This window comes from Dipodomys merriami, unplaced genomic scaffold (assembly GCF_024711535.1).
Source record: "Dipodomys merriami isolate MVZ:Mamm:240054 unplaced genomic scaffold, mDipMer1.0.p SCAF_5, whole genome shotgun sequence".
Classification (NCBI taxonomy): Eukaryota; Metazoa; Chordata; class Mammalia; order Rodentia; family Heteromyidae; genus Dipodomys; species Dipodomys merriami.
In genome coordinates, this window is record NW_027206068.1 from 11,346,863 (window position 1) to 11,354,671 (window position 7,809).

Below are 7,809 nucleotides of genomic sequence, written 5' to 3' on the forward strand. Positions count from 1 at the left end.
CTAGAATTACAGGCATGAGCTGCCTGTGCCTGGCTAGGAACCATTTTTTTTTTAATAGCAAAGTCACTTTACACGTCTCCAGCTTCCCCATTTCTACCCTAATTGGTGGTTTACTTACTGGTTAGTAGATCCTGGATATTTGCTTGGGATTTACTACTGAGCAAGGTGTAAATGATGAATAGCTAACCTTCTCACTGAGATTATGGAATCTCTCTCTTCACAGTGAGTTTACTGTCTCTAACTAAAAAATCTGTTTTAGAGGTTTTTCTTCCTAATGGAGTCTAAAACTGTGACTCTTTGTCAATGACCCTCTACCAGAACAGTACTTTCTCTCTTCTCTTAGAATCACCCAGTATGGTAACTTCACAGTAATAATTATTTTCACATCGCCTTGATTTGCCTTTGCATATTTGTTCTGATTTCTTCCTAAAAGAATCCATATCAACTGCCAAGCACTTGTGGCTCATACCTGTAGTCCTTGCTACTCAAGAAGCTGAGATGTGAGGATCATAGTTCAAAGCCAGCCCAGATAGGAATCTATGAGACTGTGACCTCCAAATAACCAGCATAAAGAAACAGAAGTGGAGATGTGACTCACTTGAAAGGGTGCTAGAGCAAAAAAGCCAAGCAAGAGTTTAAGGCCCTGCGTTCAAACCCCACTACGGGCATGCACACCTGTATGCAAACAGACGCAAACACACACACACACATATACACACAATCCATATGAATTTTAAATAAACATTCTAAAGGCTCTTAATACTTTACATAACTCTCTCATTTAGTTCTCTTACCAGCCTTCTGAAGTAGATATGAGTTCTTTTTTTTTTTTTTTGGATCGGTCATGGGGCTTGAACTCTGGGCCTGGGCGCTGTCCCTCAGCTCTTCAGCTCAAGGCTAGCTCTCTACCACTTGAGCCACAGCACCACTTCTGGTTTTCTGGTGGTTTATTGGAGATAAGAGTCTCAGGAACTTTCCTGCCTTGGCTGGCTTTGAACCTGATCCTCAGATCTCAGCCTCCTGAGTAGCTAGGATTACAGGCATGAACCACCAGCACCCAGCTTAGTAGATATGAATTCTATTCCGTAGATTAAAATATTAGAGGGCTGGGAAGGTGGCTCAGTGGTAGAGCGCTTGCCTTGCATGCCTGAGGCCCTGGGTTCGATTCCTCAGCACCACATAAGAAAAAAAGCCGGAAGTGGCGCTGTGGCTCAAGTGGTAGAGCGCTAGCCTTGAGCTGAAGAGCTGAGGGACAGCGCCCAGGCCCAGAGTTCAGGCCCCACAACCGGACCAAAAAAATAAATAAATAAAATAAAATATTAGAGCTTTGCAGGTCTAAATAGTTACCCATGTCTGCATTTCTGGTGATTACAGAAAGGAAGTCTTCAAGCCAAGGTTATCAGCAACTTCCCCCTTGTACCCGCCTATGTGGAGTCTTTTTACAGGCTCTTGGAGTATGCGATGTATCATTTGGGGTATCATAGAAGGGTAAAACCAACTCCTCACTTTCCCCTCTCCTTGCTCACCCTTTCCAACTCCGCCTGCCCCTTACTTATTTGATGCAACTACTTGGGTTCTCTGCTTAATATATAAAAGTACCTCTTGGAAGACTGAAAAGCTAATTTAAATTTACATACCTTAGCAGCACGTTACTGGAGCAGATAAGATTTGGGGGCTTAGCCGGGCGCTGGTGGCTCACGCCTGTAATCCTAGCTACTCAGGAGGCTGAGATCTGAGGATCGCGGTTCAAAGCCAGCCCGGGCAGGAGAGACCGTGAGACTCCTATCTCCAATAAACCACCAGAAAACCGGAAGTGGCGCTGTAGCTCAAGTGGTAGAGCGCTTGCCTTGAGCTGAAGAGCTGAGGGACAGCGCCCAGGCCCAGAGTTCAAGCCCCACGGCCGACCAAAAAAAAAAAAAAAAAAAAAAAGATTTGGGGGCTTCAAGGGAAGAAAATAAGAACAGTGTTGGAGAGAGGAGAATGGAAGGGAAAATAATGATCTGAAGAAATTTAAGCTTTGCTCTCCTTTTCCAGGCACTGTATGGGTGTACATATAGCTTTGGGGCATAAGAGCTAGTAGCCAAATTCTGATACTTCCCATCCAGGAAAAGACACATTTTCAAATACACCTCGGCAGATCCTGGAGTCAGTCGTGCTTGGTCACAGTGAACACAAGAGGGCGATAGACTCCACAACAATGTATAGGCCACTGCAGTCCATGCAAAACATCACCTGTATTTACAGTTTCTTCCTAGTAATACTGTTTAAATCAAGCTCAATCTACTGCTAATTTTGTAGATACCGAATTCATTTTTAATTGTATGATCTTATTGCCTCTAAGACTTGTCAGTCTCTACGTTGCATATTTTAAAAGTTCTAACAAAATCGTTCTAACGACATCAAAAAGCCAGTCAGGCACGTGGGCCCAGACAAAAAGGTTCCAGAGGTATAATAGGGACTACTCCAGCTTCCTTCTGCATGAAAAGCCCCGGTGAAACTTCAAATTTTGCTTTCCCTTAAGACCTAGAGTGGAGACTGGTAGTGCTCCCCCACCCCCCAACCCCCCAATTTTAAAGACAAGATCTTACTAAGTAGTCCACGCTGTCTTGAACACTAACTCCTGCTTAAGCCTTTGAGTTCTGAGATTACAGATGTGAACTACCATACTTAGCACTTATTAACTTTTAACTCTTATGTTCTGGTTCCCTGCTAACAAAGCAACCTCTAATAATTGCTTGGCTTGGCATCTCATGGAGGATGTAAAATCTAATTAAGTTTAAAATTCTAGCTTTCTATGGCAAAACAAAACATTGAAAATACTACAATGGGGAAGTTACATTTTAGGAGAGTTTAAAAACAAGCAAAGTTTGTTGTTGTTTTTTCCAGTCTTGAACTCAGGAACTGGACATGTCCCTGAGCTTTTTCACTCAAGGCTAGTGCTTTACCCCTTTAGCCTCAGCTCTATGTCTACTTTTTTGTGATTAATTGGAAATAAGAATCTCATAGACTTTCCTACCTGGGCTGGCTTCAAATCATGATTTTCAGATCTCAGCCTCCTAAGTAGCTAGGATTATAGGCATGAGGTGTTTTTTCTCCCCCTCTTAATGCCAATACTAGGACTTGATCTCAGGGCCATGTGATCTTACTTTGGATTTTTCTGCTCAAGGCTGGCATTTTACCATTTGAGTCACAGCTTTACTATGGGAAATTTTGCTGGTTAATTGGTGAGAAGAGTCTAGTAGATTTATCTGTTTGGGCTGGCTTTGAATCATGAGCCTCAGATTTCAGCTTTCTGAATAGCAAGTGCTATTTATTATTTTTATTTCATTTTTATTGTTATTTTTTTTGGGGTCCGGTCGTGGGGCCTGAACTCTGGGCCTGGGTGCTGTCCCTCAGCTCTTCAGCTCAAGGCTAGCGCTCTACCACTTGAGCCATAGCACCACTTCCGGCTTTTTTTCTGCTTATGTGGTGCTGAGGAATCGAACCCAGGGCCTCAGGCATGTAAGGCAAGCGCTCTACCACTGAGCTACCTTCCCAGCCCCCTTTTTTATTGTTATTATAAAGGCAATGTGCAGAGGGGTTACAGTTCTATAAGTCAGACAACAAGTATATTTTATTTTGGACAGTGTCACCTCTTCTGTCACACTCTCTCAGTTTTCCCTCCCATTCCCCCCTACAAATTGTGTAGTTCATTTTGAACATAGTGTTTAGTGAGTGTCTGCTGCATTCACTACTGTTATTTAAATAGCACTTATACATTACATATGTCAGCTTTTTTGGGGGGGGGTGGTCTGGTCATGGAGCCTGAACTCTGGGCCTGGGCGCTGTCCCTCAGCTCTTCAGCTCAAGGCTAGCGCTCTACCACTTGAGCCACAGTGCCATTTCTGGCTTTTTTTTTCTGCTTATGTGGTGCTGAGGAATTGAACCTAGGGCCTCATGCATGCAAGGCAAGCGCTCTACCACTGAGTCACCTTCCCAGCCCCATATGTCAGATTTTTTAAAATATTAAAAGAAATAGGAAAACATTGGGAGACAATGAGAATTAAATTTTTCTATGACTATTTTCAAAACCTATACTAAAAGATGATGGAAAGCTGGGCACCGGTGGTTCACACCTGTAATCCTAGCTACTCAGGAGGCTAAGATCTGAGCATCATGGTTCAAAGCCAGCCTGAGAAGGAATTTCTGTAAGATTCCTATCTCCAATAAACCACTCAGAAAAATGGAAATGGCACTGTGGCTTAAGTGGTAGAATGCTCGCCTTGAGCTGAAGAATGGAGGGACAGAGCTCAGACTCAGAGTTCAAACCCCACAACCGGCCGAAAATAGCAAAATCTGTTCCCCAAAATGGGAAAAGATTTGAAAGTGAAAACAAAGTTATCATGGACATATACATTGGCCTAAGCCACAAGTCCAGCCTATAGTGAAATCTCTTAGAAGAATGCAATATTGCCATAACACGTTGACAGAATTATTCATTATAACAATCATTATAACAATTACTATAACAATTCATTACAAAAATCAATAAAACAGGCCCCTCAACGATGTCTCTCATTTGCTTGTAAAGAAGACAGAGGAAAGAAAACCTCTGCAGAAGAGAACATAAGTACATAGAAGAAGAGCCCCTTGATGAATGGCAATGGATTTCTCTCAAAGCAAAATACTACTGATAACATTACATGGAGTTACTGTGAGTTTATACCTTTCCAAGTGAGTTGAGGCCTGACCCATCCAAACAAAAATAAAACCTCAGAAATGGCAAGGATTTTTGCTAAATGACTCCATTCCAACTTACTTGCAAGCAATAAGTTGGCCATTTTCTATTCAGAGTGACAACAGACCTTCATGCATGAGAAAAGTTATTCAACAAGCACATAAGATCTTGGCCTTCAGGTGGAAGCTCCCTGGGCCACAGAGATGTTACTCTACTAGACCAATTAGAACCAAAGGACCACACACTCAGAAGTGCTACAGCCAAGCTTTGTCATTAAACATCCTCATGTGGGAAAAGCCACTGCCAGGTGCACTTCTTCATATAGGAGGGGTCCCCAGGAATTGGACCTAGGTTTAGCCCCTATAAAACAGTGTATGGGAGGACCCTGTCCTCACCTTCAAGTTTGAAGTAAAAATAAGAAGCATTAACACTGAAACCAAAGCAATACATTGTATGGAATAATAATCCAGATACTCACCACTGTCCCTTAGTAGCCTTCCTCCAGGTCACCTCGTCAGCTGTGCACAATGTCTCCATTTCTTCAAGACAAGACACCAAGGACTTCTGAAAACTTGGAAAACACAAGACATTCAAAACCCACTGAAAGTAAAACAAAAATGTCTTGAGCGACCCTTGGCCACTAACCTCTTTGAAGTAGCTGGAATATCACACTGCAGCAAAGAGACATGTGACAAGGGAACTCTACCACACCAGCATATTGGTGCTAAAACCAACCGCCAGAAAACCCAGGCTTATATGAGGAAAAATACACATTGAGGGTTGTTCACATCTTCTGGTTTGCTTTTGTTCTGTCCTCTTTTTAGAGTGGAAGAATAACTCACTGGTCTGTCTTACTTAAATACTGGCTACTTCAATGCACTCCTTGAGTGGCTTTGAAGTTAGATAATTGAATGGCTTTGTCTACAGGCTGACTAAGCAACTAGAATGATATTTCCTTGCTGCTATGATCTGTGGTACATATATTAATACTTCATCTCTGGTAGGAACTAGCTTCAAAAAGATTAGACAACAAGCTATCACTCGGAATAACATCACTGCCATAAACTCCTGTGTGCTCCTTTGTCCCTTCCTATTTTGTATTTATTGTTGAGAAGCAGATTTTAAGAATTGAAATATTTCATGCAGTGGCACATTCCCATGCTGGGGGAGAGAGGGGTCGTGTTAATGGTATATTTGAGTCTGGTGATAGTTTTGCAAAAAAGTATCAAATTACTTTAATAATAGATGTTCTTTAAATCCCTCCCATTCCAGACATCATGATTCCAACGTGTGGCATGGTCATGTTTTATGTGCTAAAGATCACAAGTCTACTCCCTTGCAGTTGCTATAACAAAACACCCTAAGCATGTGGCTTTTTACCAACAGATATAGACGGCTTACAATATAGGCTGCAGGTCCAAGATCAAGGCATGAGCCCTGCTCTCTGGATCCTAGATAGAAACTTCTCGTTGTCCTCAAATAGCCAGAAGCTCCACAAGGCCTTTAATTCCATTCCAGTAGGCTCCATTTTCATGGTCTAAAGTTGACCAAAACCTGACTCCTAACACTATGGCCATGGAGATAGAGTTTTATCACATGAATCTGACACTCAGATATGAGCATTACTACACCATTAAATATTGCTGAGTTTCCCCTCTGCCCCATGGCTTCCCCCTCCCCCAGCAAAGTGACTCTCTAAAGAAGCCCTCCTCTTAGTATTCAGAGTTGATCACACCATAAATGCAGCATTATGCTACATAATGTACAATAAATGCAGCATTCAGACAAGCCTAAGGCCTTCCTCGTAAGCTCCTCCCACCTCAGTCCTCAAGGTCAGGGCTAGGGCATGGATCTCACTATGTGCTGTTCATTGGGATTGAGACTGTGCTCCTGGGAAGCCTGCAGGACTGCAAGGCATTCATCACAAATGGCAGAATGCTGAGGAGGTATGGAAAGAAGTCTGGGCAGCCACACAGGACCAAGCCGCCACCACCACCACCACCACCACCACCACCACCACCCCACCACCACCACCACCCACCACCCCACCCCCACACAAACTGACCACCATTTCCCAGTGATTATTCTCTCTAAAGACCCTATTCCTGAAACGGGAGCTATAACCTGCCCAGTTCTAGACAAGACCACATCCTCCTAGACCATACCCCATTCCCTATTCTCTCTAACTAAGGATTCTACTCTGAATAGGAGAGTTATAAGCTCCCAAACCCTCTCCAGACCAAACCACGTGCTCTTACCAGGTCACTCACTCCCAGGGGTTCTTTTCAGGCAGCACAGACTGCACCATGACAGGGGAGCTTGTATTAGCAAGAGACCTACCTTAGATGGGGTCTAAGCTGAGTTATATCGCTAACCTGAAGGTTCTTTTCAGTTAACCGCCTGCCTTCATAGACATTCTGAGACCCTGGTTGTGTGTGCTTTGGGGAGATACACAAGGACCACAGAGGACTTGAGTCATGTGTTCTTGGATTCAGTGTCCTCATCTTTCAAGATAGTATCTGTCACTTTCTCTGCCTTTTTCACATGGAGTTTGAAATCCTGGATGATAAAGTACATTAGGGAGTGGCTCAGTGGCAGAGGGCTTGCTTCACATTTCACATGGAGTTTGAAATCCGGATGATAAAGTGCATTAGGGAGTGGCTCAGTGGCAGAGGGCTTGCTTCACATTGGTGAGGCCCTGGTTTTCATCTTCAGCACCACCAAACACATCTGTAAAAACACGCTGGAAATGTCAAATGTCTTTGATGTGCTGGGTCTTTCCCTGAATGAAGGGCTCAGCTAGCGAACACTCATGGCCCCACAGGACCCCACACTGGCCTGGCCCATTCTCCTATCCAGAAAACCCATTCACCTTGCATATCCAACCTCAGCAGGCTCTGCTTCAGTTGATGTCACAGACTTAATCACCACATGCATGGATTTATTTCATCTTAGTTTATTATTTTATTCCCATCATCAACGATCCATTCCAGAAAAGAAGGACATCATCCACTCTACTTCTTGTCCCCAACACATAGTTCCAGCACTCTGCGCCTGTCTGTTAAACTGTAAATTCTGAGTTGTTCAGCAGA

The 7,809-nt window shown here is 43.4% G+C and overlaps 1 long non-coding RNA gene across 4 annotated transcripts in view; it reads right to left on the reverse strand.

Moving 5' to 3' along the window:
• LOC138809497 (uncharacterized) overlaps positions 1-7,108 on the reverse strand; it is a 208,163-nt gene extending 201,055 nt beyond the window's left edge. For 3 of the 4 annotated variants that reach the window (XR_011366874.1, XR_011366875.1, XR_011366876.1), the window contains exons 1-2: positions 6,976-7,079; positions 5,196-5,288 (exon numbers count right to left, since the gene is read on the reverse strand). This is a non-coding gene — a long non-coding RNA (uncharacterized lncRNA). Of the gene's footprint in view, positions 1-5,195; positions 5,289-6,975 lie in introns of all 4 variants that reach the window. The other variant, XR_011366877.1, reaches the window with a different exon arrangement.
• Between the last annotated feature and the right edge of the window lie 701 nt (positions 7,109-7,809).